Raw genomic sequence first — 27,824 nt, 5'->3', positions numbered from 1 at the left:
GAGAAACCTGCAGCTGCACCAGTCAACAGTTTACTATACAAACCAGTCAACAGCTAGAAGCTGATTGATGCTCAGCTCCACCTGTTTACTTTGTTTCTTTAAGTAAATATTCAGAGAGATATGATCAGCAATCGGTCCTCCGGTTTAAGAAGTGCCGTTGGATGATGCATCCAAAGTCTCATTTTTGAAAAGTTTTCTTAGCTTTATTAAAGCAGAGATAAGCCTGAGAAATCACGGGCCGCGGCGTGCTCATATGACAGCCGTTGGTTAATCACAAGGTAGTATAAAGCATACTTGGCTCTGTTGTGCTTTTTGACTTTAAAGGGAATCATATTGGAAAAATGAACATCATGTTATATTTAATAAGGCTTGAAATGGGCAGATGAAACCATAAACTCATCAGGAAAAGTGCACTGAAAAAAATATGTTGTTGGATTTACTTAATTCAATGGTGGACATTTGTTGCACACAGATGTTTTGCTTTGGCAGCAACTTAAACAATTGAGTTAAATTAACACAATTTATTCATGTTCAATAAACCTGTGCAATTTGTGTTGATAAAATGTGACTTAAACATGTTTTGATGAAGTAATTTGAGCTCTTGGAATATTTTAATCCTTCACAATTTTCTCACGTTATCCCAACACGATTCAATAACTTTTACCCAATACTACTTGGTCACTTAAATACTACATGTTATCTTCAAATTACATTTTGCTATTATATTCTAGTATCAAATACACAATTTTCAAATGGAGGCCTTATAACAGATTGTATTGTTCTCTTCCAAGATGGTTGCTGGCATCCACCAGTAACCTTTCAAAACAACATGTCTAATTTCACTGCAGTAGGTAAAGAATTAAACTGACATTACTCCTCTACTGAATCTATATAAATCAACAGTTAAATAATGTCAGTTCTTCCGTGTTCTCTGGAATCAATCACAGCAAAGAAATTAGACTGTTTCTTTTGAAAAATGTTGGGAAAGAACAATACAAAACATTCTATTTAAGGCCTCTGACATCAAGATTCAGTTAAACAACAATTATAACTAAACAATTTGAGGTAATGTTAGTTTCCATTAACATTAAATTAGGTTACTGAATTGGCAAACACCTTCCTATTAACATTACCCATTTTACCCCAATAACTAAAGAAATTAGCACTTGCAGGTCAAAAACTTTATTCAAGAGACGCAAAAATAACATTGATACAGTGACTGTCAAAAATTACAGCACTGATCATACTGTGACATCTTGGTTCAAAACAGCACACTTAGAAATATTCAACGTTCTTTACTTCAACTGAATGAAACTGAAAATACCATTTCACACGACCCATATGGGATATTTAGACTGTATAACTGTTCACGCTACATCTCTTCACTAGTAAAAGAAAGAAAAAATACAAAGAGAAATTTAAAAATGCTGCCAAACAGACAAACAGAACTTGTACAGAGCAAAAGGAAAAACAAACAACAACAAAAAACAGCTCGTCCTCATGGCAGTTGCAGAGTATATAAAAATGAACCCTGCGATCCGTTCCTGGAATTGAGCTTCAAAAATGCAGCAGAACAAGTGTGAGATTTAAATGTCCTCTCACCTAGAGCTGGTCACCTCACATGCATAACAGTGAGCTTCGTTGCAGGAGCAGTTTTGTCTTAGTTGTGAGCTTTTCTTGAGAGCTGAGTTGCATCCAACTCCATTACCACCCATTGAATCACCTCAAAAGTGTAGCAGAGTTGTGATGGGTAACTCATGTTGAAGGAATAAAAAAGGTCCAAACAGCATGGCTACTGCAAAGGTCACGTTATCCAGATCTTGAAGAACAACATCAGAAAAGTCATTGCCTGGCGCATCTCTGGAGACAGATGTTCATTGTGGTTTTCTCAATCTGTGCAGTGGCCTCAGTCAAGTCCTGGTTAAACACAAAACATTTCTTTAAGATTCCTTTTTAAACTCATCTCTTTTGAATCTACCAGTTCTAATGTTAGAGTAATTTAAACCAATGCAAGCAACATAGTAAATAGCTATAGCCAAAGAGTGGCCTGCCATGCTGCCATTCATGGTCTAACAGAGTTTCTAAGAGAGGGTGAAAAACATAATAATTTCAAATGCTTTACATTAGTTTTTGTTAGAAAGACACCGGCCCATCAGAAATCCAGGCTATGTCACTCAGAAGATGTTAGAATTTAGACTTTCAGCCCCACAATTTGGTTAGCTGTTGGTCAGTTGGTCTTTTTTTTTTTTTTTTCAAACAAAAGCTAATGTAAATACTGGTGGGATTTTCCTTTGGTCATTAGAATGACAAATTTAAAGTTTTTTCACACTGATGTGACCCCTAATACAGGGGTGGGGGTGGGGCCTCAAGGGCCGGCGGCCGAGTTCACTACCAGGCCTCATGTGAACTTCAAATTATTAAAGAGGACTACTGGTCCTAACCAGTCCAATGAGGATCAAGTGGATAACTAAATGCATTTTTAAAGGTTGCAAATCCACAATCTACTCATAAAACACTCACCATGAACTCCTGCACCAAGATGTTGCAATTGTCTTTCACACAGATGCGGAGCACTTTGATGAGGGACTCCGAGCATTAATGTCATCCTTGACTATTATAACAAAGAAAACAGAGATTTGTGAACTTTTCAGTAGCACAGAAGAAAATGATCCCAGACAAAAACTCTTGACTTTTTAAACCAGTCAACATGCAACACCAGCATCTACAAAGCAATATCAAAAGTTCCTGTTTGACATCAACTTTATGGATATATAGTTTCCAGAACATTTATTTTTAACAAAAAGATAAATTTTTCTCAGTGGGCCAGTAAATGCATGACGAAAATTATGGCATCCTTTTAGTGGAATCATTACTCACAGGTAATAGTTGACTGTTTCAATGGATGTAGCATAAAAATTTTACTGACCTAATGCAATACATATACACTTTGTAGTTAAAGAATTTTAAAGTTCTTACTGTCATAATGGCAGCTACATCCTTTAGCTTTGTGCCCTGTTCCCCCGATCACTTTGCAAACACTTTCAGCAGACTGTCAGAGAGAAACTCAGCTCCGTCAGAAACCTTGACTGTAAAGGCATGGTTGGGATGCACTGGAATGCTGCATTTTATCTGAAATGACATAAAATTATTTTGAAATAACAGCAGGCACTGTGCTTGGTTAATCAGTAATGTTTTGTTGAATAAAAACTGTGTTTCCAGATCTTATGGGATTAAAAAAAATCCAAAGATGTTTGTTTCTGATTTGCAACCCAACAACCCACAAGTTACAACCTCATTTCAGTTCAAGTGTGCATTAATGCGAGTCCAGTAATCACCTTTCTGGCAATACATACAGGTATAAGTTAAACCTATGGCAGATTTTGGATTTCTCAGTTGTATTAATAGGGTGAGTATGCATGCACCTAATAATTATAAAAAACCCATTATAATTAAGTTACAGAAACGAAAATAGAATATACTTTCTTACCATAACACCTTGAACCCACAATCCATCAGCTGACTCCTGGTGAAATGCAGAATAGAGGTCGTCTCTCAATGTGCAGCAAAAAAAACAAAAACAAAAACAAAAGGACAGCAGGTGAGGCCAGGAGGGGTAGGGATGTAAGCTAGCATAATGCCGCTGATGATATTAGCTAAAGCTGTTCAATGTCCAAAATCTCACTAACACCACGGTGCAGTAAATACACAATGTAACTGAAGAGTCAGTTGGCAAATCTATTCACACAGAAAACCAAATTATGTTATGAGTGCCTCGTAATTAGGTTTAATGTGATATTACGGCTCTTGTGCCAAAGACAAATTCAAATGAAAAAGCGCCAATTCTTTGACAACAGATAAAACAGCAAATAAGCTAACGGCTCTTTTTTAGCATGTTACATGGCGACACTCTAGACGTTTAACTACATTTGGCTGAAATATGGTAAATATTAATTCAAAAAATCAAGACATACCAAAAACGTAGAGTTGGCTGCTCGACTTGACTGAGATGGATGCCTTTTTTAAACCACGATCCAAAGCCCGCGAGATGAAATCACGCGTGGTTTCACGAGATTTAACGTTGCTATCTTATTGACTTACTTCACCTGAACATGATATGAACAATTTAATACACCCTTTCTGCATATCATGTAGTTTTTACACTATATAGTTACATTTAACTTTAAAACATGAGGCAATTGTGTTAAATACATGCAAGATGCTTACATAAATCCAAGAGATGGCCAGTCCCTTTTTTTCAGTGTGGATCAAAGGAGCCAAAGGTCATTTTTCAAAACGTCTTTACAGCAGGACTACTTTTTGAAAGTTTGGACAGGTTTCCACTTTTGGATTCAGAAGTTATGTAATTGTTTCATATGCAGTCTCTGAGTAGGAGTCAGTGATCTGTAAATGGCTCTGAGTCAGATGAATATTCATATATATCCATTTAAAATTACACTTATTTTTTTTTTTTAGCTTAGTTTATTTTATGGGAAATCTTAAAAAAAAACTGCACCACGTTTCGTTAACGTTTCCTTTTTGCTTCCTAACCTACCTGTACTTTGTATTAGGATCTGAAATGAAACATTATCACACAATAACTTTGAAATGCTGCTGTAGTGTTTATTTGTACTTCTTTTAGCATCAAAAACCTTATTTTAGAAAGTTTCTCCAGAGAGACGTAAAATCTCTCATAAAGTTGTTATTATAATTAAGTCCTCAGTGAACTGTGTACCAATCATTATTACTCAAAGAAATTATTTCTTTCCAGCTGATTAAATGATTAATTTGTAAGAACACATTCCCGTTTTTTTTAACTGGTGTCTGTCTCACTGTGGATTTAACTCTTTATATTACACATATGCAAATCAGCACAGGTTGTACAGTAAATCAGATATGTAGGTAATGAACTGCAGCTCTCTGCTCGTGTACCTGCTGCATTATATATCCGTCCTTCTCAAAATAAGGCCGCGACCTTGTCTGCTGTGTGCTGCTCAAATCTTACAAGCCATTTTATTATTTTTCAAAACTTTAAAGCTAATTTTAAAGCTGTGCAGTTGCTCCTCCTGAAGATGAGTTTCATAATGAATTGCTTCTCATTCTTGGCATAAATCCTGTTTTCTAAATCTAATTCCACATGTACTGAAGTGCATTCAGCTGACTGACAGACTGCACAGAATGATTTGCATTTTCCCCTCATTCCTTCATAGCTTTTCTTTATAGTCCATATACCCTACACTTTACCTCCTGGTATAAAGTGCAGAGATGGTCCGCATGGAGCCAGAACATCCTGAAGTTTAATCATCGAGAAAATCCCAGGTTCCTTATCTGCTCTCTCACTGGATCAAAATTTCTGTATCGAGGTGTTAAAGACAGATCTTCGGTGGTATCAGTGTGTGTTTGCTGATTTCCTTTTTTTCTCTATTAATCGGTTTACTCTGCGGTTAGTTCGAGGCCTTGATTTCAAATGACCTGGACTCTGAAAGCTAAACATTATGCAGTGGTACTGAAAGACAAACACCGTGTGCTAAAAGCCATGTTTGAGAAGCTGGAAGTATATTATTTCTCCTAAAATGAGCCAGAACACGCTCACCAAACCTGATCCTCTGCTTTTTGAAACCAGAATTTCCACACTTCCAAACATCAGCTCAGACCTGCATCCCACCGTGTCACTCACATAAAGCACAAAGACAGAGTGAGACACTTCTGAAACAACTAATATGGATCTTTTAGGCCCTCTCGCTGCTCGACTTTCCACTCTCCAAAGCTAAATGACTTTAGCTAAGTGATATGCAGTTAATTGTTAAGATGCATCTTTCACCCAGCTCTGTGCTTATTCTTAAATTCACTGGACTCCTGGCTGAGGAGAGTGCATCACTGACTGTAATTCGCCGGGAGCCGAGGGCGTGCTGACGGCACGCAGGTCAGTTTTACTGAACCTCCAGTGTCCTCAGCCGGGAGACATATTGGCAGCTGGGAGCAGATCAATGGAGATAACAGAGGGCAGAGAGGAACAGAAGTCATCTGTAATTGTTGGCAAAAAGCACTCAGAAGAATCGACGGAGACGTCAGACTGCGGCCAAACAGCCAGGATGAATCTGTGCCGGATCTCTAACTGAACTCAGCCTGAACATCGGAGAGGCCTGTATCTGGATCCTCCCTCCTTCATCATTTCTCAAGTTTTTACATAATTTTTACTTCAAGGTTTGTAAAATAAGCACAAACTACAATTTAATGACATTTTAAAGCATATGTATGTGTCAAAAGTGTGCAATTTACAGAAAAATATACAGCCTAGGGTCCGATACCCAAAACTAATATTTAAATTTTACTATATTTCATCTCGTTTTCATCTCTAGGCTTGTCTTGATCTCAACAGTGGAAATGCAAAGAGGAACATATGGAGGACACGAGGACAAACGCTGACATGAAACACAGGCAGGCAAGGAGGTGGAAGTAAAGCGACAGGTAACATCTAATAAAAGGTAACAAAGAACTACAGCAGTGAAGGAAACAGACAAATACAGACACATGAAACTGCAAAAGACTAAAACACAGACGTAACAGCACAGCACACATGGTCAAGGACACACAGATACTATAAGATCAAACGTCATAGACCAACACAGTGACTAAACCCTACTGCCTACATCTAACCAACATGTTAAAGCTAAGTAAACAAAAACAAGTTGTGAGTCTTCCCTTTCTGGAGCTCGTGCACTGTGGTAGATTTATGCCAGGCCAGTTCCCTTCCAAATGTAGACTCTAAGTCTTTATGACTGTGGCAGTGTCACCATCAGGATATTAGTATGCTCCTAAATAACCTCCTATTGGCTTTGTTTCTGTGGTGCTGGCACAAAATTTTCACAGGAGAAAACATCAGAGCAGAAAGAAAACATCTCAGAAATCTCATTTTCAGACAGCAGCATAGTTCAGGACTTTAACCCAAAATACTGATGAAGGGCGAAGTCATAAACTTGCCAACTTCCTACAACTCCTGATGCTGTAGAACAAGATGGGAAAACAGGCAACGAGCTGCTGCCAGCCGTGTGAGTACAGCTCAGAATGCAAATGAATGTAAATGGAAATGAACCGCTCTGTGACGGGCAGACGGCCGACCGGAGCATCTGCCAGCTGTTTAACTCCGTACAGCTGGAACAGCAGCCTCATTAGCCTGCACTTTATGGACCCTGTGATTCATGCAATTGTTGAAGAAGGAAGAAAGAGCCTGCACATTCATCAGGTGCTACCATCATTAGAGGTGCCCTAACAGCCAAGTCATTTTTCCCCCCGCGGGTGCTGCAATTTAATCAGTTCAACAACAAATTTACATTTCCTCGCAAATGTTGAAAACTAAATTAGATTTCATTGGCGATTTGTATGGATTTACAGAAAAAATCCAATTCAAACCAACTTCTAATAGCCATCTTATCACAGATGCTTCAAAATTCTCATTAAAACTTGTAAAATGATTTTTTTTTTTTTTCAAATGGTGAGCGCAGCCGTATACAGAAAAACAACATTTATAAGCTGCAGTATTACAGGCGGCAGCACAAATGGATTTTCAGGTGTAACAAGAGGATGATACAAACGCTTTAAATCAGTTAAGCAGCTGTGAAACTAATATTCAGCACATCACTCATCAAGCCAGCTAACCCCAAATGTTCATGACCTTTTTCCTGTTTTTGGATAGAAGGGCTTGAGACAACAGAGATAGAGCTTAACTTTTTCTTTTCTGGGTTCAAGCAGATACCTGTCTGTTAGTATTACTGACATCCACTACATGCAGGTGTATCCCACAAACCAAATAGCAGGTAGACTTAGCCTCCTGTAGGACTGCATCATGGGGACTGTAGTAACCTCTGTCTCTCTTCCACAGCATGTCTTTATCCTGTCTTCCTTTTCTCACCCCAACCAATCACAGCAAATGGCCCCGCCCCTCCCTGAGCCTGGTTCTGCTGGAGGTTTCTTCCTGTTAAAAGGGAGGTTTTCCTTCCCACTGTCGCCAAAGTGCTTGATTGTTGGGTTTTTCTCTGTATGTATTATTGTGAGTCTACCTTACAATATAAAGCAGCAATAATGCTCTTGGAGCTAAATAAATAAACTTGAATTAAATATATTCTGGGTTGAAACTTTAAAATCTTTTTTTATTATTTTTAGTAATAAATCTCAGCTCTGTGAATGTGAAATATAAAAGAAATTACAGATTGACAATGATTTCATTTTTAATAAAAAATGACTGATGCTGTCTTTTCAATCTATCTTCTACCTTTTATAGCAGCCGGTGATTTTTGAATTAGTTTTTTGCATTTCCACTAAAACTGAAATATTCTTTAATACTCCTAAATATCGTTTTCAGTCTTTGTGCTGAGAGAGTCTAGGCTGAATATTCAATATACTGAATACTCTGTGGATATTCGTTGAAAGATTGTCACGTCAGTTTTTGCTGATCGCTGTTTTCTTTGTCTTCAGACTTATAGCTAATCAAATATAAAGTATGAAACGTTTTTATACAGCAAAGATTGGCACAGCAACAGCAATGTCTGATAAATGTCATGCAATCATGGCTCATTTGCTTTCTGTTATTATAGTGCGTTTGCTGTTTACTGCTGGACCTAAATTATGAGACATATTTAGCTTTTCCTCTTTTAATACCAACAAACACGCACACGCTCCATTTCTCTCTCGTAGCTGTAAAGCGTCCTCCTTGTGTTTGTGAGTTTTTACTACCAGACGGCAGCAGTAAATCTGCAGTGGCCCTCCGTCCAGAGCCAAACATTACACGCAGTGCCCCTTTAATGGACCATAAATTAGCTTTGATGCGGCTGCCTGTTGGTTTGAGGGAGTGTGTGTTGAATGGAGGCATACCATGGTGAAACAGATCCAATAAACATGGAACCAACTTGTCTGAAAGATAAAACAAAGCTGTCGCACTTATGTGCAGCTAAAGTTACATTAAATATGTTCATATCTTTTATTTTTGTGTCACAGAAATCAATTCAAGTTTTAAATTAAGGCTTAAAACAGTCTCATCAGCGTCCTCAGCCCACAGCCTTTACAATGAAATGTAATCAGGAAATGATTTATAATTACGAATCTCGCTGATTCCCACTTGAACATGTCGCCTGTTTCCTCATTTATCCACATGGTTTCTGTTTGGATGTTTTGGTGGTATCAAACACCATCCTTCTGGAAACATCATGCCAGCAGCTCCTCGCTTTATTCTTTGCAAAGACTGTAAACTGTAAGAAAACAGATGGATTTAAAGTACTGGGCCACTTAAACACTGCGCCTGCAGAAGCTGCTCGGCCATGGAAACCTAAGCCTTGAAGCTCCTGGTGCACAGCTTTGTGCTGATGTTAATGCCACAGGCAGTCTGCAGTTACTGATTCAGCAGACTGTTGGTGAGATTTACACCATCAGCTCCACTGCTCTGAAATGCGGCTGCAGAATGTGACAGAGTGGTTTCTAAAGACTTCAGTGTGGCAATAACATTGCTTATATTTGACTGTGGAACATCTAACAGGAGAGACGTTTCACAAAGTGACTGATTTGCGCATCTTTAGCACATCCTATTCTTTCCCAAATGATTGTAAAAGTAGACTGCGTGGCCAGGTGTGTGATTTTATACACTTGTGACAATACGACTGAAAACACCTGAATTCAAAGATTAAGAAGCATGGCCCAATACTTGAGTGTGTGTTTATTTAAGATTTCTTTCCATCCTGTATCAGAGCCAGGTATTATCTATTAGTAAACACAACCTGCAGCCAGAGGTAGACTTTCCCCACTATGATTAAAATCGATGCAGCGTTCTTGTACTTTCTTTCTCTTGCATCAGTTTTTTGTTTTGTTTTTTTGCATCAAGGTTCAATAACTTCAGTGTGTCTGAGGCTGTTTGATTAGGTGGAAGATTTTTTGTTCCCCAGTCAGGCCTGTTTTTCTTATTTATAAATTAAGGTACTTTTTAAGCAGATCTATAAAAATATGGCGTAGAGCTCTGGATGGATCTATGGTGGATCTAAAGATGAAGAAGAAGAAAAGAAGATCAAAAGGTCAACCAACTACATTACCCAGAGTGGCCCGAAGGCCCACAGCCATTCAGCAGAAAATAATCTCAAACATAAAGCATGGTCAACCTATGAGCCACCTCCTCTATAATGTATAGACACATTGTATACGGATTATAGAGTACATACTCACATAGTGCTCAGAGTGCAAAGGCACAGACTCACAATGAAGCCTGATTTATATTTAACTCATTCAGACAAAAACATGACTTTAATGGTTTATCTTATTCACTGACCCAAAGAGTATTACTGCATGCACACACACACACACACACAGTGTAGAGTCTGATATTCTATCATTTCCACAATTTCCATGAAGATGGAAACTGTACAGTTATTGTACAGTAGCTGTAGCATGTTAGCAGCTTTAAAGCTACAGCTGATTTTTTTAAATGTTTTTCAGTCTGAACGAATTAAGGAAATGAATGAATATGAATGCCGTCTTATTCATTCAAATAGCATTTGTGTAATGGCATGTGTACCGGGATGTTCAACGTGCCTCTGACAGACGGAGAGCATGTGCATCCTTTAACACATGAAATAAAACATTAATTAGATAGAAAATTTTAATTTCCATGTTTTCTTGAGTGACTGTATCAATATTTTTGATGGTAAAGAGTCATTTCACATGTTTGTGCTGGTCAGAAAATGAGTTGCAAATCATGTGATGAAAATAGAATTACCACATGGAAACAGCACAGTGCCGTTCGCTGTATCTCAGGCTGCTAATGTGTTCAGTTTGCTGAAAAAGATGAACAAAAGCTCTGAACAAGTGAAACAAAGTGAGCTGGAGCACTGCTGAGCTGGAGCTTGACCAAAGCTGAGCCTGGCAAGACTAAAGTCGCACATCAGTCATAGCTTAGCTGAAGTTTAGCTGGACTTTAACTGCAGCCAAAGCAGCATTTAGTTACACTTCACCACAGGTTAGTAAAGCAAATGATCTGAAATTAGCCAGATCTCATCCAGATCTGAGCTGACGTTCAGTTTACCTGGATTTCTGCTAAACAACATTTTTAGTTACCGCTCAGCCAAAGGTGCTCACCATGAACTCACTCAGACCGCGATGGATGCTCAACCAGCAGAGGTCAGTAAAACGAAGCTATTCAGCTCAGAGTAAAGTTGCTCTTTATAATGTAGAAGGTTGTGGCTGCAGAGTGGGGTGATTAAACCAACTAAGACTCTGTGTGTGTGTGTGTGTGTGTGTGTGTGTGTGTGCCATCCAATATTAAATAATGGATGGCAGCATTAGAGGGCTTGTAGCTGGCATGTCGAGAGAGGCATTAGAAAGTTTATATTGTCTCTCCGTGCATCGCTCCCTCCTTTCTCCACACATTTCCTTTATTTCTTTCCCTCTCTCGTACCCTTTCTGTTCTCTCCTCCATCTCTCTTGCCATCTCCCATTTCTCTCTTCTTCCCGCCCTCCCCCGTCTTTCTCCTGGGTCATTATCTAGAGCTGCTGGAGCCAAGTCTCCGTCCTGCAGCAGGAGGAGGACAACACATCGAGTGGTAGCTTGACACGAAGCCAGAGGAGGGAGATGGAAGGAGGAGGAAGCAAAGGAGGGAAGAAAGGAGGGAGGAAAGAGGAGGTTGAGTGAGGACAGTCAAGAGAAGGGTGAAGAGAAAGAGAAAGAAGAAGGCGAGAAGGTCAAGATGAACAAAGTGTGAGAGAGGAGAGGAGGAAAAACAGCATATACTGAATCTGTAAATCTCAAGCATGTGCAGTCACATACAGACCTTACTATTTACTTACTCAACCTTTTAATCATATTTTCTGTAAAACGGGAGTTATTTATAAACCCAGCAGTGCCTACAGGCTAAGTGTCCTCCACACTGCACATGAAAAGAAATCTGCAGGAGAAGCTAAACACTGAATCGTTTATACCTTTATTTATTTATTGGTCTGAACAGTGGTTAACATGGAAAATACTGAGAGACCCTGTAAAAGATGCAACATTAATAAAAATGACAGCTGTTGTGCCTCAGAAACTCTCATAGCATTTAAAGTTAGAAAAATGTATTGTGCCAAAAAATGAAACATTATTTTAAAGAAATCTAAGAGTGAAAAATCAGGGTTGGACAAACTCAAAGCCTAATGATAAGAAATTACACTTTACTGTAGCTGGTTTCACTGAAATCTGAAGGTTTTTTCTCTTTTACAGTGTATACATGTGAAAAAGGAGAAAATGAAAGCTGTCTGAATCCAGCGGAGCAAAACGGTCTCATTCAGATATCTGACTGTAGTGACCCTGCAGCTGGAGTTGGAGCCAGTCGTCGTCATAAATAACGGTTTTACAAAAGGGGAGTGTCTCGGGAGGCACGGGTCAGCCCAAATATTCTGAGCTGCTCTCTCAGTATGTTAAATATTTCATGGCCAGAATTATGTCATCCTGCACCGAGCCACGATACCAAAGACCAGACAGACACAAGCCGAGAGGGGGAGGCTGGCGAGGAAAGATGGAAAACACTGGGAAGGTTGGAGAGTCACTCGAAATCTAAAAACTGATTCCCAGCCATAAGGACTAAAAGACAAGCAAATGCTGCTTCCCAATTGGAGCAGATAGAAATCCAATAATGCCGAGTCAGCCAATGGAACACAGAGACCGATCCTTATCTCCCACCTGTAATAGGGGAGCCAGCCAATCACAATCTAATAGAGGGGCAGACAGCCAATGATAATTCGTTTAGTGAGAAGAGCAGGAAGGACAATCAAATTGTAGGGAGAGCCACCCGATCAGATACAATGGAAGAAGGAGAGAAGAGCTGAAATGAAAATTTAAGGACTTTTAAAAATGTATTTCTTAATATTTGTATTTTACTATTATTTCAAAATGGGGAAAAGCCTTCGAGCTTGTACATCTTCCAACTTTTTGCATTTATAAAAAAAACAAAACGTAAAGAAAAAGAAGAAGGTTGAAATGTATCCACTCAAACTCAGCTTAATATGATTGGATATTTAAGCTCTTTTCTTTTGATTTTTAAACAGCGTACGGGCACACAGAGGAGTGGCGCTCGACTGCTTTTCTTTCAGTCATCACAAACGTGGAATATGTTCATCACTAACTCAGCACTTGAAATAATCGCACTTTGATGTGTTTACGTGGTCCAAAAGCTTTAAATTAGAACCACTTTTAGAACAGCTGCTCTTAAGTGGAAGCTTTGGGACATTTTCATTATCATTTTTGGAAGTTGGAACGTCTTTCATACCTAAAATGTTTTCACAGGTTCTTCACGGAGAGCAGTCAATGTGACCTGAAATCACAGATCCTTAAACATGATGCCAGATTTTCTTTTTGTATATTTTGAACATTTTATAAGAAAAAAAAAAAACAGAACCACAATCATCCTCTCCTGCAGTGACTCCATGACTTACAGCAATGCTTCTTATGTTTGCATCTTTGTCTGTGTCACAAAAATTCCTTTTTTATCAACTTTTCTCACTGGCTGAAAAGACCTTCATGCAAATGTTGCACCAACAACCCAGAATACAGGTGCCAGTGGGTTTTCTATAAAACCTTAGAAAAAAATGGGACAGTGAGAAAAACAGCTGAAGGCATGAGTGTGTACACAAAAAGACCTTTTAATACCAGAAGAGAAGAAAAGAATCTGCTGAACATTCAACAAAATCCCCTCAGTGCAAACAACCAACAACCGCACAACAACAAGATCCAACTCAGAGTAGAAAGAGTTACAGCAAATCCTCCATCGCCTTCATGGCCGGAACAACCTCCAGAGGCGCCTCAGGGCAAAAATGCACCGTTAAGCCTCCAGAGACCTTTGCGATACGCATCGGTGTTATTACTCACGAGCAGGCAATTCAATTGTGTTCATATGGCGCCGGGTCAGGAAACTTGTCTCAAAGAGCATAATTGTAAGATGATGACCAGAAACCAGTCGTTACTCTATAGTTGACCTTAGTTATACAGAGGATCAATTATTTTAAGTTATATTCTATATAAAATGAAATACAGGATGTGTGGTTTCCCAGTTATCTGTAATAGATATATGTGATTTCGATTACCGGCCCGACACTCTGAGATATTTGAATTTGTTCATTTATGATGTAACAAATAAACCTTTTTGAACAGTCAAACAATCCAAATACGCACTAAATAAAAACACTTCCAGATGTGCTTGTAATTAACTGTTGGCGTCAGCTTTGCTGTACTTTTATGGTTTAATATGACACCAAACAAGACAGATGTTGGCACGGTTATTTTTTTCACAAATTTGTAAATAATGATGTTTGGATATTGTTTGGATTTACATATGTAAATCCAAACAATATGTTAATACATTTTTGGCAGCACTGCTGATCCACATCAGACTTCTTATTTATACAATGGTTTTCATGCAATCTAAAGCAGAATGTAAACTGATACAGCAATATGGTAGTTATGAATATTCATATTAAATGTGGCAACTTTCCAATGTTTAAAAGCTCTTCTGTGACCCAAGAGCTCAGACTTTAGCGTAGTCCAACAGGGTTACCGACGGTTCCCTCGTCTTCCAGGAGGAGCTGTTATTACAGATGTCTTCATACAGCCATCTGCTGCACACATGACGCGCTCATCAGGACTCAACCTGAGTAACAACGTGACGTTAAATGCAAGTTTACATCAGCGTACAGAAGAAGTGATGTTTTTTTTTTATTGTGATCGAATGAAATATTCAAATACACCCAGGCCATTATGTGCCATGACGAGCAGGCAAAATTGACGTTACATTATTTAAATGTCTGCTGTCAAATTTGCAGATATAATTTTTGTGTTCATTTACACCTTTTAAGGAGGTGGGGTTGTGCAGAGGTGACAACAACTCTTTAAAGTATGATTTTGTTCAACAGTTTTGTTATTGAAAGGCAGAAAACTGGTCTGAAGATCAGAAGTTGGTCTCAACTGACTGTGTGCGTCTGTGTGTGTTTGACTGACAGCAGCAGAGAAACTGCCAGAGTGCTGATGTTACACCGTAACAAGAGACGTAAACACCATTTGGATAAGGTTTTCATTTCAGGGATTTTAATCCAGTCCCGAGCATTTGTGTCATCGCTGCATTAATAATTACAGCTAAAATGAGCCTTTTCCATTTCCTGCATTTTATCAGCTCTCTGTGAAAATTAACTTTTGCATGCGATGAAACTACCTGACCAAACAAATGAGTTAATGCAGCTTCTAGGAACACTCAATATTTTACCATCTATGCTTCACACAACTGCAGTGAAAAGCGGTGGGAAAAAGGGTGAAATTTGGGGGTTTGAGCTTCCTGTATGGCTCCCCGTGAGTGTCCTCTTCTGCCTCCAAACTGTTTGAATTGTTCTTCACAAGGACACCGGTATCGACCGGACAAGTTTGATCACCAGCTCAGTTTGTTTTTCCTCTCTGAAAACTTCTATTCTGGGTTACATCAGGCTGCTAAAAGCCTCTCTGCTCTCCTCCTCTTTCCATCCTCATCTTTCCCTTCCTTCCTCCATCACCTCTCCTCCTTTTCCTAAATCCTGTGCTCTCCTTCTGTCTGCTCCCTTTCTTTCTCCTCTCCTCCTCCAGTGTAATCCACGGCCATGTTTAATTGATAGAGTGATGATGAAAGTTGCAGGAGGAGGGATGGTTGTTCCATGTTTTCTCCTCCTCTGGTGAAAGAGATCCAGCTCTTTAAGCAAACTGAAATCCTGCCTCTCCATCCCCTCTCTCTCACGTTCCTTTCTCTGTCATTTAAGCTCTTGTTTTTTATTTCCATGCATTCCTTTACTCTTTTTAAATCTCACCTTTTCCTCTTTCAGTTTTTGCATGAAACCATCTTTTGCAAAGATAGCATCCTTGTCTGAAACCCTAAGATATGGCTGAAAGCTGCTGTCACACTTAGATTCAGGTAAACACCTTTAAATACAGGTATGGACAAGAGCTTTGAGTCCCCGGAAACTGTAACAACCCTTTTGGGTTATAGCACCACTAGGGGGGGTTGCCCTAATAGCTTTGGGAGTCTCCTAGTGGGTGTGTGTCGTTAGCGGCAGCCATTCCATGCTGCTCATGTTCTTTTATCTCAAAAGAAACCTTACTGTTGTGACAAGCTGGCGCCGGCAATACCAATGTCCACACATGTATGCACGGACGAGTACAGCCGTGGAGACCTGGCTTATAAGGTGTAATGTTGCTGACAGCGAATAAAAGTCTGTCATTGGATTTAACCGACTGGCTTCAGGTTGTTCGGCTAACCCCCACACCACACGCTAGCCGCTCCTTCCTCGCCAGACCGACGTTACAGAACCATGAAGATATAATCTTTAATGCAAATGTTTTGGCTTTACATTACCTTCTGATAGCCTTTTGTGACATTATTACAGTTCTCATCCAAGCCAGCAGAGATCTGTTATAAAACCCATAGTTTTACCTCATGGAGTATGATGGACAAACAAGGTTTTGTCAAAGCAGTCTGATTGCTTTAAACAGAAGGTGACAACTTAGAAAAATGTCAATCCATCAGTAGTATACACCCAACTACAGGACTGACAGGGGAGAATTTTTATATTGCAAAGTCCCTCCTTTGTGAATCTGACTGCCTCCTTCATCCCCTCCTGCTGTCTGTTACATTCATTATTAATAATTTAGATTCAATTGCATCAATACCTTACTGCAATTGATCTCAAGTTTTTAAAACTGAGCCTTTGATAAAACAAATGTTAAATGCACCCAACTGAAAAAATGGGAAGATTGTTGTGAGAGAAAGGAAGCAAATAATAAACAGACAGACACGTGATGCCCGACGACGGGTGAGCTACAATCAAAGAAATCCCAAAAATAAGACGGAAAGTCTATTTTCAGCATCAGAGTGGTTGTGTTGTTATCTGAAGCTTAGACTTCCAACATCCAGATCAAAGTGAATCAAACTCTACTGTACAGGGACATCAGAGACATTCTGGACACGTTTTACGAGCAAAACGAGCTCTGCTCACGTGGTCCGCTCGCTGACGTCATGGCGTCTTATTTATTTCATCAGGAAACGAACCCTGACAGAGACGTCAGCTTCCTCCTCTTTCAGCCCACCAGACCATGTCACAATAAAGACCTCAGAGTGATTCATCATAAACCAGATATGATATCAGGTCCAGCGTAACCCTGTCCCAAAAGCTCCACTCATCACCTAAAAACCATGTGTTGCCTCGGAACAAGTGAACGCATTGTTTTTATGAGGATTCTTGAATATGACTTGTGCTTTGTTACAACTTTGTTTAGCCCTTTAAGCAATGACCAACATCTGCTTCATATTAATAGATACAACGAGCTGCTCTAATTGCCCTCCATCAACAGTGCAACGTAATGCATCTTCAATTAGAAAGAATGAAAAACCATTATCTGGTCTGACAGCTCTGCAGATGTGGCTTGGTTTGGGAAAGTTGCAACAGTTAAATGAAACCATGAAAACAGGAAGTGAGTCCAAAAGCCACAGCGATCCATTCTGCTGTGATTCTGCAGCCACACTAATGTAGAAAATGTCCATGTGACTCAGAGATTGATGAGGATGGAAGTTACTGTGCTGAGGCACAAGTGAAAAAGTTGTGCATGACTTAATGCATCTAATCTTATGTTTGGAGTATATTTGAAAAAAATTAGATGTGTGTTCAATTTTGAAAAGTTACCAGCTGGGCTTGAATGTTGTGGGGAAGAGGGAAAAGCAAATGGACAGCTGATAAGAGAAACTTTATATTTTAAAGAGAGGGGTACATTATAAGTTGCCTGTAACCTTAATTTTGCTAGTCTAGCAAGTGTTTTTCCAATCTTTAAATGTGGGGGTCAAGGGGAAACGAGGATAGGCCAGAATGTACAGGAGGGACGTTCCAAGAGCAGGTTTAAATAACAAAAAGCAAGCCTTTTTTTACTGTTATGAAATCCCTAAGAAAGGCAAAGTCTGAATAGAAAGCAACAACAAAAAATACAGGTAAACACAGGTAAGAAAGAGACACAGGTGGAGCCAAACCCAAGTGAAACTAATCAGGGTGAAGCAGACACAAAGCAAGATCAAATATGATGCAAAAGAAAACGAAGTAGTAAAATAGTAAGTACTCAAAAGACAATGAACATTGAGACATGGGGACTAAAACTAAACAGAGGGAAGCATGGAAGGCACAGAGATCTGTCCAACAGCCAAGAATCACAGCTGTCACAAATGATGAGCTCAAACAGAGAATAGACTGTCAGAGAAAATATTCTGACTGTTGGATACATGCAGGGCTTACGACATTTTAGATAAGACTTCAATAATGTTACTTAAGGTTTTAAAGTTTTATTTTCATAGTAATGACTCTTTTCTACCTGCAGGGAAAGTGATGATCAGGAGCAATCTTCTTACTTTTTCCCCACAGACAGCCGTTTTCTGACCTTCCACATGGTTGATGTCTGTGATGTGTTGAGCATTTTTAGAAGGTAACTACGATTAAATGATGGATCAGAAAAGGCCAATACCTTTAGAGTAGGCCATTTCATTCAGGTGTGTACATAATGTAGACTCCCACACAAAGGAGGAAGCCCTGACTGGTTGTTGCTTGGTGTTTGAGTGGTATCCTCGTTAGGCCTCTGTTTTAGCACTGGACTTAGACTTCTTGACCTATTTACTGCTGACAAAAACAGTAATAGTTGTTTGACCTGCTTCCAAACATGCCTGCCAAATGCAACTCAGATGAATGCACCATCATCATGTTTGCTGACGACACTGCTCTGATTGTTGGTGTCAGCACGGCTGACGAGTCAGCACACAGACAGGAGGTAAGAGCTGTGCGAATGAAACATCTAGATGTGAATAAAACATTAGACATTATAATGGACCCTAGGAAGTCCTGACAATAACGTCACTGCGCGTCAGCATATCTGCTGCCAAAAAGTTCAGGAACATCCCTAATTCTCTGCATCGACGTGACTAAAGGCCTTATCTGGGTATCAAACACTCCCTGGCATAATAAAAAGAAAAATAGCACCTATGGAGTTCTGTTATGACCCAGATTTGCCTCAGTGTGCTGGCAAGATAATGGTATGATCCTCTATTGATTAGTCTTTAATCCACTGGGAGATTTTAGAGCTGAAATATAAATATAACCTGAGAATCGATGTGGCAGTGAGCAGTGAGCTGTAGAGCGCTATTATTAGACTCTAGACACTGAAAATAAAACCAACTAAAACTCTCCCAAAATAACAGACATGCTGACAGTTTCTGTGTCCTCACTTTTGGACAAATGGTACATAAAATATCAAATAAACCATGAAAGCAACCATTACTCATCAGGTGAACAACCAGGAACCGCTTCATGTTCTGGTATAAGTTATTCAGCTTCAGGTGCTGTGTTGAAGTTTAAATGTTTATAATGTATAAAATATTGACAAGCTGTTTTACTTTTTGTTCTCAGCTGCAGGTTTATAATAAAATAATAATATAATAATATAATAAATAATCATGCAAGGCTGAGCTGAAAGAGAAGACATAAAGTAAATAAAAAAACGATGTACATCACATGAAAACACAACAATAAACTTAATAAACAATAAATTAAATTAAAGCCTTTTTAGCCATCCACAAAGCAAAATCCACACAATAAAAATCTTCATCACAAAATGGAAAATATCTTTTAATTTAAAACAATGTTTAAATTAAAAAGTAAAACAAGTTTGTGAATCTTATTTAAGATGTTCAGTCATGTTGGGTTTAAGGCCCCAAATGCAGACGTTAGAGTCAGACAGGTTACACAAACCAATGAACTATTTAAAAGAACAAACAATGAAACAAACAAAAACAGAAATTATATCAGAACAGGTCCAAAAGTTAGGAATACAGGGCGATCAAGAAATTAATAAAAAGACTGAAGAAAATACAAGATAAGCGAGAGACAAGAGGGTGATGGTCAAAAGAAACAGATGGGACCAATTCACAGGTGGAAACAATGAAGGCAACTGGAAAAGCAGGGTCAAAGAACAAAGGCAGGAAGTACGTATTTCAACACATGAGCCTTCAAAGTAAAACCTAAAGACAATTAGCCAACAAAGGCAAACATGAAGAAGGACGTGAACCTACAAAAAGACATAAACAAACTAATGAATATATATTTTCCTGATTTTGTTTTGTCTTTTCTTTTAATAAACAACTATTCTTGTACAATGAAAATCACACAAACTCAGGCATGCACATATATTCTCACATTTATTTACCAAAACTGTGCTTTATCATGTATGATTGCGCTGATGATCTATGTGCATGGATCTGTGAAGTGACTAAATCCACAGTGCTGATGGACACACCTCTGTGGGTTGTCCTCTAAAGGCAGTTTATGCTAGTGCTGGCAAATTAACCAGCGATGCTCTATTGCTTTGCTGTTTTTAAAGGCGCATGCAGCACTTCTAAACTTCTAATTTCACATATTTGTAGTTTTCAAGTTTTAAAAAATAATTCTGCGAGCTGCTTTTGTATGACACATAACTTATTTTTACTAATGAGGAGGTTTCTCATATAAACAGAGTGACCACGCCAGCTTCCACACAGCAAAGGGCACTTCAAATAAACCAATTATTTAAGATTAAAACAAATATACCGTTCTCTGTGGGCATTTCTTTTGACCTCAGGGAGCTTTACGTCAGTTCAGAGGAGAACAAAATCATTTGCTTTCTTTCTACATCTCCCTCTCTCTCTTTGTTTCTACGCCTCGTTCTTCCTATTTTCTGCCCTCTCATTTTCTCCTGTATTTACATCTCCCACGCTCTCTCCCTTCTCCCACCTACCCTCCTCCTCCTCCCCCTGCATACTCCTCTCCTTGTTATGAACTCATCGGTGTTTGTTGCTGAGAAGAAGCTCACGTTGTTTCAGAGCGTCTCTAATGTGCTTTATTTGTTCATTTTGCATAATCTACATTTCCATGTTTATTTTTACCTCTCTCTCTGTCTCTCCCTCTCTCTCGCTCACACACACACACAGACACGTGATTTGAATATCACATGATGTTTTAAATGTTTTAGATAAGCTGTACACGAAGAGAGAGGAAGAGGGAAGTGCAAAGCTAAGGAAAGAGAAAGAAAGAATGAAAGAAGGAATGATGACACATTGATAAATAAACTGCCGTGTGCATGAGCATTGTGTTTGCTTTGACAAAGACGATGTTGCTCTCTGACTGGCTGCCAGATATCTGTTGAAGCGTTCACCGGTTTCACTGAAGAGTTGACTCTGTATGTAAACAGAAACATTTTACACTCATCTTACATCTTGTCATCGGTCAGAAACTTGGTCAAACCTCCTCAAGCCTGTTTCAAACCTGCAGGATGCTTTGACAGGACGATCCCTTCCAGATATTCCAGCCATCTTTAAAGTAACTGTAAGAGGCCTTCAACACATTTTAATTATATATGACGACTTCTGGAACTGATCAAGGCCCTGGAAGATCTTCATGAAAGCTCAGAGCACCTGGAACTCTGTTGGGAGAGCCTTCAATTGAACTACTTCCGGAACAACTTCAAAAATGTTCAAGTTCAAGACTGCCTGAAGCCTGTCACATGCGCTGGAAATCTTAAGTGCTCACGTTGAAGACAACTCACCTTGGTGGTGCTCCTAAGAGTTGTTGACCCACCTTGCCCTCCTGTGAGCTGTTAAGGTCACATGGAACAAGGTGTAACTGGGAGTAGACCCTTCACAGACACTGTTCCATTGGCCGTCTTTTAAATAAATTAAATCATCCCAACATCTTAAAGCGATTTTTAAAAGTCCACTAAAAAAAAAAAACAGGAAAAAGAATCTCTTGACCATTTATGACACCACCTCCTCTGCAACTTCTTCAAGATTTTCTCTAACCTCCATAATTCCTTGTGTAACAGGGATTATTGTAACTTCGTAAAGAACATGGAACTCCAAGCAGCTATAACACCACAGACTTGGAACCCCCACAAAACAAACCTTCCCTGAGAATATCTAGAACTTTAGCAAGGACATTTGAAAAATGTGAAAAAAAAAAAATGGAAAGTGGCCTAGAAGAATATTAATCACTTAAAAATCCAAAATCATTTTAAGGAATCAATGACTGTAAGGATTACAGGAATATCAAGGCATTAAGGTCTAGTGGATTCACACTAAGGATTTCTGGATTATCACCAGGAGTGTCTAGAACAAATCTAAAATATCTCATAAGAGGTTCCAGAAGCCTCAAACCCCCTAAATTACATACAGGGGTTCCTCAAGACCCCCGTAAACAACCCTGGAACATCTTTAAAGTTGTGCATCAAGATCCACATAGCATCAAAGAAGTCTTTTAATTTATCAAGGACACCAAGAACCTTCTAAAATTGTTCTTGAACAATTTGAAGGATAGAATAACCTAAATCTAATCACCTAAAAAAGCCCAACTAGCTTTCTAGCACTGAACAAGAGTTTATAAAGTCAGCAGTGCAGAACACAGAATCAATATGATACTCCAGGTGATAAATGATTAAAGCAGGAAAAGATTATATTATTCCTGAACTGTGTCACGGCTTTACTTTGTCAAAGTCATTAGTCACTTTCTAATATCAGTGGCCATCCATAGTTCATATCACACTAAACGGCTTAAATATCATCCTTGTCTTCTCTTCCTGTGCTCTTCTTTATTTCTCTTCCAACACTTCCCACTGTAGCTTCAGTGTCTGTAAATCAGCTTAATGTGAAATCTGTGCTGAGGGAAACAAGCTTTGACCCTCAGACGACCGGCATAGCTGCGAGCTTTATTGGAGGCTGTGGGGGAGACGCAAGGATGATGGGAGGGCGGCAGAGGTCGACAGGTATATTCAGAGCTCAGATTTAATTTCCTCTGTTCTTCTGAATTGATTTTAAAGTTTTTACTGAGGACATATGAACATCAGGGTTTTTTTAAAGCAGTCTAAGTTTTGGATAAGGTTGGTTTTTAGCAATGCTAAACCCTCTGAACAGGCACACGTTACCCTCTATAATAATGGACCAGCAGCAGCTGGGTGAAAAAACAAAAAACAAAATACAGGATTTCACCTTGGAACTGGAGACTTTCCTGTTTTTAATAGCAAGTCAGTCCCTACTATAGCTCTGTGTATTTATAACCCTGTAAAATAGAAGCACTCACACACTCAGAGAACACTGCATTTACTCACATTCATTTCTCAGAGACATCCTAACATAATAAGGAAATTAAACCAAGTCTTGACTTCACGCTTTAATCAGGGGCCTAACAGCTAAAGTGGTCAAAGCACAAGAAGCAGTATTATTATATTGTAGCATTTTTAGGCTCTAGAATACATGTTTTTGGAAGTTTATTGTAGGAATAGACCATACAATATACCAAACAATGACCTTGCCCAAAGTCTAACCAAGTACTTAAAAATGCAATTGAAAATGAAACTATAAAGTAAGTGTAAATATATTGTTAAAACATGTGATGCTAACACACTGTGACTGAAAATACTGGCAGCACCCAGTGGTTTCCCTCAACCTCATAGTAGATAAACCTATGATATCAATTCTCGAGTTATCGCATTCCCAAACTTGGGTGTCCACACCGCCCACCCGGCAGGGTCACCCTTTCATTTATGGCTCAGGGGTAAAGAAACTTGGCAGAATAATGGTACAACATGAGATGCAAATATTGATGCTATGAGTCGTGTAATTTAGGCAGAATTTGTGCTCTTTTTTTTATCTGAAAAGAGACAGAAACCTGAGAGTTAATTATCATCTACATTGGACAACAGAAACAAAAGTTTAAAAGACCCAAAAATTAGACCCCAACTTGAGTTGATAAAGACTCTATTTTTTTTTCCCCAGAGGGAAGTTAAGTCTCCGCCCACAGTGCAGCTGTGTAAAGGTATTCAGGTCCCCAAGGAACATGAGCTCAGAACAGTTCAGACGACACTGACTTAAAGTGCATTCATTACCTGGAGACTTACCCTGACCTTAAACCAAGTCTTCACACTAGTTTTACAAATTATAGTCCATTATGCTGATGGGTCCTCACAGTGTCTCAATATAAATAGATCTATGTCCCCATAACATTAGTAAAAAGAGCACACACTCGTGTGTGTGTGTGTGTGTGTGTGTGTGTGTGTGTGTGTGTGTGTGTGTGTGTGTGTGTGTGTGTGTGTGTGTGTGGGTGGGTGGGTAGTTGGGTGCATGCACATGTCTGACAAACCATCTGTCTCAATTTCTGTCACATAAAATCATACTTTAATCAGATTATGACATCTTCTGACCACAAAAACCACCTGAAAAATCATAGGCTAGTGTACGTAACCATGGTAACAGCCCCAATCCCATTTAGACTCGGAAGCATGGAAGTAAGTGTGTGTGTGTGTGTGTGTGTGTGTGTGTGTGTGTGTGTGTGCGTGTGTGTTCGTGCATGTCAGGGGATTTGTGATGAAATGAGGATTTCCTAATCACAAAGCAACAAGATAAATTACTTTCTTGCCATGTTGAAGGACACTGTGAACGGTGTTTGGGTGCGTGTGCACGTCTCTGGGGTAAAAGTAAAGAATCAAATCCTTAATTACATTTTGCAATAAATTCCTGGTAGTGCTTGTTGAAGGGAAGAGACCGAGTGTGTGCACATGCTTATGTATCTCTGTGAGGACCAATGAAGGTTATTGAACTTGTAAGGACATTTCAGTCGACAGAGGGTTGAATGATTGTTCAGGTTTTATTTTAGTCTGAGGTCTAGGCTAGAAGCTATATTTCATCATATTATATTGTACAACTGATTAACATAAAATGTAATTCTGGTAAATTAAATATTTCTATTATGATAGATGATATCCATCTATTTTTTTCTATTTTATTGGTTTGAGAGAATTTTGCTTTTAAGTGATATAATAGTTTAAAACTACACTATCTATACGTATGTGCAGCAGATTGCACACTGCAGCTACAAAGGTCACTGATTTCACAATAAAAGATGATCCTGCCTGAAAATGTCTAACAGAATCAGGTGTTAAAAAAAATTTATATCATAAGAAAACAGTTTGTACAGATAAGGAACCATTTTAAACATCAACTAACTGCATGCACTGCATTTAGGTACTATGCTAATATTTGGGATATTAGAAACCACTTCTGAAACTAGTCTAAACCAGTCTAATAATATTCAAAATTCATTCTATAACCAGATTGAAACCAGTCTAACGTCTAAAGCCGACTTGAAAATCAGGCAAAACTAGTTAAAAAAAAAAAAAAAACTCCATCCAGAGCAAAAACAGTTCAAAGTCTGAAACCAGTCAAAACCATGGAGTCATCTGGGATTACTTAATGAGAAAGAGACAGCCTAAATCCACTGAAGAAATGTACGTTGCTGACTGACCTACCTGCCGACTAGCTTAAAAAATGGTGTGCAGGTGTACTAAAGAGAACTGGTTCAGTTCTAAAGGAAACTGGTCACACCAAACTCTGATCTCGTTTATTTTTCACTTTGTAAAAAGCAAACTGAGAAATGACTGAAATGTTTTTGCACTGGGGCCGTTTCATTTGCACATCACAGCTAACAAAGTCTTTGAATATTAGGCTGGAGATCCCTGCTGAAGTCATTCATGAGCACTTATTGCTGTGTGCACCTCCACATTACAAAAATGTCTCTATTAGCCTACTCTGATTTGTACCACCTGATAATTACCATGTTATATAATGACCTGTGGTAAATGTCATGCTGCTGCTCCGACACTGTCTGAATGGAGCACCTTATACAAGTGTGACCTGTTACATAACACGCACAGAGGGGAGCTATGCGGACTCACTTTCTCATTGCACTGTGGGAGAATAAAAGTTGATTTAAGGTGTAATAAATCAGTTGTATATAACTAATCAAGCTTACTATTATCATGACATCATAAAAATGAAAAACTGTTCACAGGAGAGATGAAAGAAAACATTATGACAGTCAAATCAGTTAATTTATTTAAATATTTAACAGCAAACTAGGAAACTGCACCATAAAAGTCACTGAGGAAAGCTGTATTAAAATGGCACTGAGGAAAATGATATGGTTAAAAACAATAAAAATGTAACTTTTGGAAAAGTGAACACAAAAACTGGACTAAAGTGTCGTTCATAAAAATGTAACTAGAGGGAAAGTGGATTGATGTGCTAATATATAGAAGACTTAGTAATAACTATTTTTGTCATGGAATTAATGCATTAAGAAGAAAGCTGCTCTTTTTAAATGAAATTTACAATTTAAAATTTAGAAAACGTCCAAAATGAAAACACTTTGAGAGGTTTACGACTCATTAAAAGGAAAACCATCAATCTAATCCGTATGAATTTGAAACCAAAGAAAAATGAACAACCTCTGAGTAATTGTTATTTAATGCATCCAGCACTCATCTGGACTTCTAGATCTGCTGCCCTTCACTTACAGTTTTTTCTGAATGCTTAAACCCTAACTGTGATTCCTGTAGCACAATCTCTAAAACTATTCAGACTTATAGCAAAACCACTCACTGAGTGTGCAAAACTAAAAGCACAAAAACTAAAATGTTTGGATAATTGGGTGACAGGTTGTTTTATTTGTGTGTAGAGTTTTGCTAAATTAGCCAATAGTTACATAACATGTGCTTAAGCAATCAGAAAAAACTGTAAACTTCCTGCATAGATCTAGAACAGCATAGATCAGAGACTCATTACAGTTGCTGCCAGGAGTCGATCGATCGCAGGTTATTGATCGGTGTCACACTGTGGCCCTCAAAGCTCTCCGCCAAGGAGACAGCAGTTGATTTCTCCTCTGTTATGGATCTCTGGTGGAGTTCTTACTCCATCACAGCCCAGTAAGATAGGATAGATGTAAGGTCACATAGATCAGCAAATCCCCTATCAAGGTGATCACGTGATTCCCTCCTCTATTTTTCTCTGTGTCTCTCTCACACAGGACAAAGCTAAATTACAGTTTTTTCTGATTGCTTAAGCACATGTTATGTAACTATTGGCTAATTTAGCAAAACTCTTCACACAAATAAAAATACCTGTCACCCAATTATCCAAACATTTTAGTTCTCTTGCAAAAGCAAACACAGCTAGATTAACTCTTCACACCTTCGTAAAAATGGTGTTTCCGTATCAAACAGTACACACAAGCCATCATCTACTAAGCACACAATGCGCCAACTGCACACTGATGGTATGAATACAAAACACATCTGGCTTTTGCTTTCTCTGTGCACAAGGTAGGCTATGTCAGTTTGAGCTCATACTTCTGTCATAGATCCATAAGCATAGAGGGATCCAAACTTCAAGTACTGGTGTTTATTCAAACACATCAAAACAAACACAAGTGTTTATTTCCAAGTATAGGATTATTTGCAATCGCCATAATGACTATATGGGTTACTTGGTCTGCAGTGAACATGCTTCCTCTCCCCCCTCCTCGTCTTCCTCTTGCTCCTCCTTGTCCTTGTCGTCCTCTTCATCCTACTTCTTCACCTCCACGTCCTCTTCCTCGGCCTCCTCTACTTCTCACTCTTTCTGCTCCCTCCATTGTACTCCGCACACACAGCTTACCTGTATTATAGTGCTTAGGCTGATTGCAAAGTGAACTAATTATCTAAAAAAGTTTTCACATGTGAAAGTGTGCCAGACAGTTGGCAAATTAGTGTTAATGATAGCCATACATGTGTATACTTTTGCTTAGGAGTGTGTTGGAAATTTGGAAATTGAGTGTTGTGCAGTGAATTGTGCCTACAGTCTTGCAAAGTGTGTGTTACAAAATTGCAAACTGAGTGCAAAGCAGTTTTTGTGCTTTTAGTTTTGCAAACTCAGTGAGTGGTT

The 27,824-nt window shown here is 38.8% G+C and overlaps 1 protein-coding gene and 1 long non-coding RNA gene across 2 annotated transcripts in view; both read right to left on the bottom strand.

The window, feature by feature from the left end:
• The window catches only part of kcnd1 (potassium voltage-gated channel, Shal-related subfamily, member 1), an 81,134-nt gene that overhangs the window by 15,622 nt on the left and 37,688 nt on the right, over positions 1 to 27,824 (bottom strand). The window lies entirely within an intron of this gene.
• LOC146551272 (uncharacterized) lies at positions 1,168 to 4,277 on the bottom strand. Its single transcript, XR_014890138.1, has 4 exons — positions 3,488 to 4,277; positions 2,977 to 3,129; positions 2,521 to 2,611; positions 1,168 to 1,917 (listed from the first exon to the last, which is right to left on the bottom strand). It is a non-coding gene; the product is annotated as an uncharacterized LOC146551272 (long non-coding RNA).

The sequence above is a fragment of the Mchenga conophoros genome, linkage group LG20 (genome assembly GCF_057382185.1).
Source record: "Mchenga conophoros isolate Kocher_MC1m ecotype Shallow Benthic linkage group LG20, M_conophoros_male_GT1.1, whole genome shotgun sequence".
Lineage (NCBI taxonomy): Eukaryota > Metazoa > Chordata > Actinopteri > Cichliformes > Cichlidae > Mchenga > Mchenga conophoros.
The sequence above is the reverse complement of the archived record's forward strand: the minus strand, read 5'-3'. Positions and strand labels throughout refer to the sequence as shown.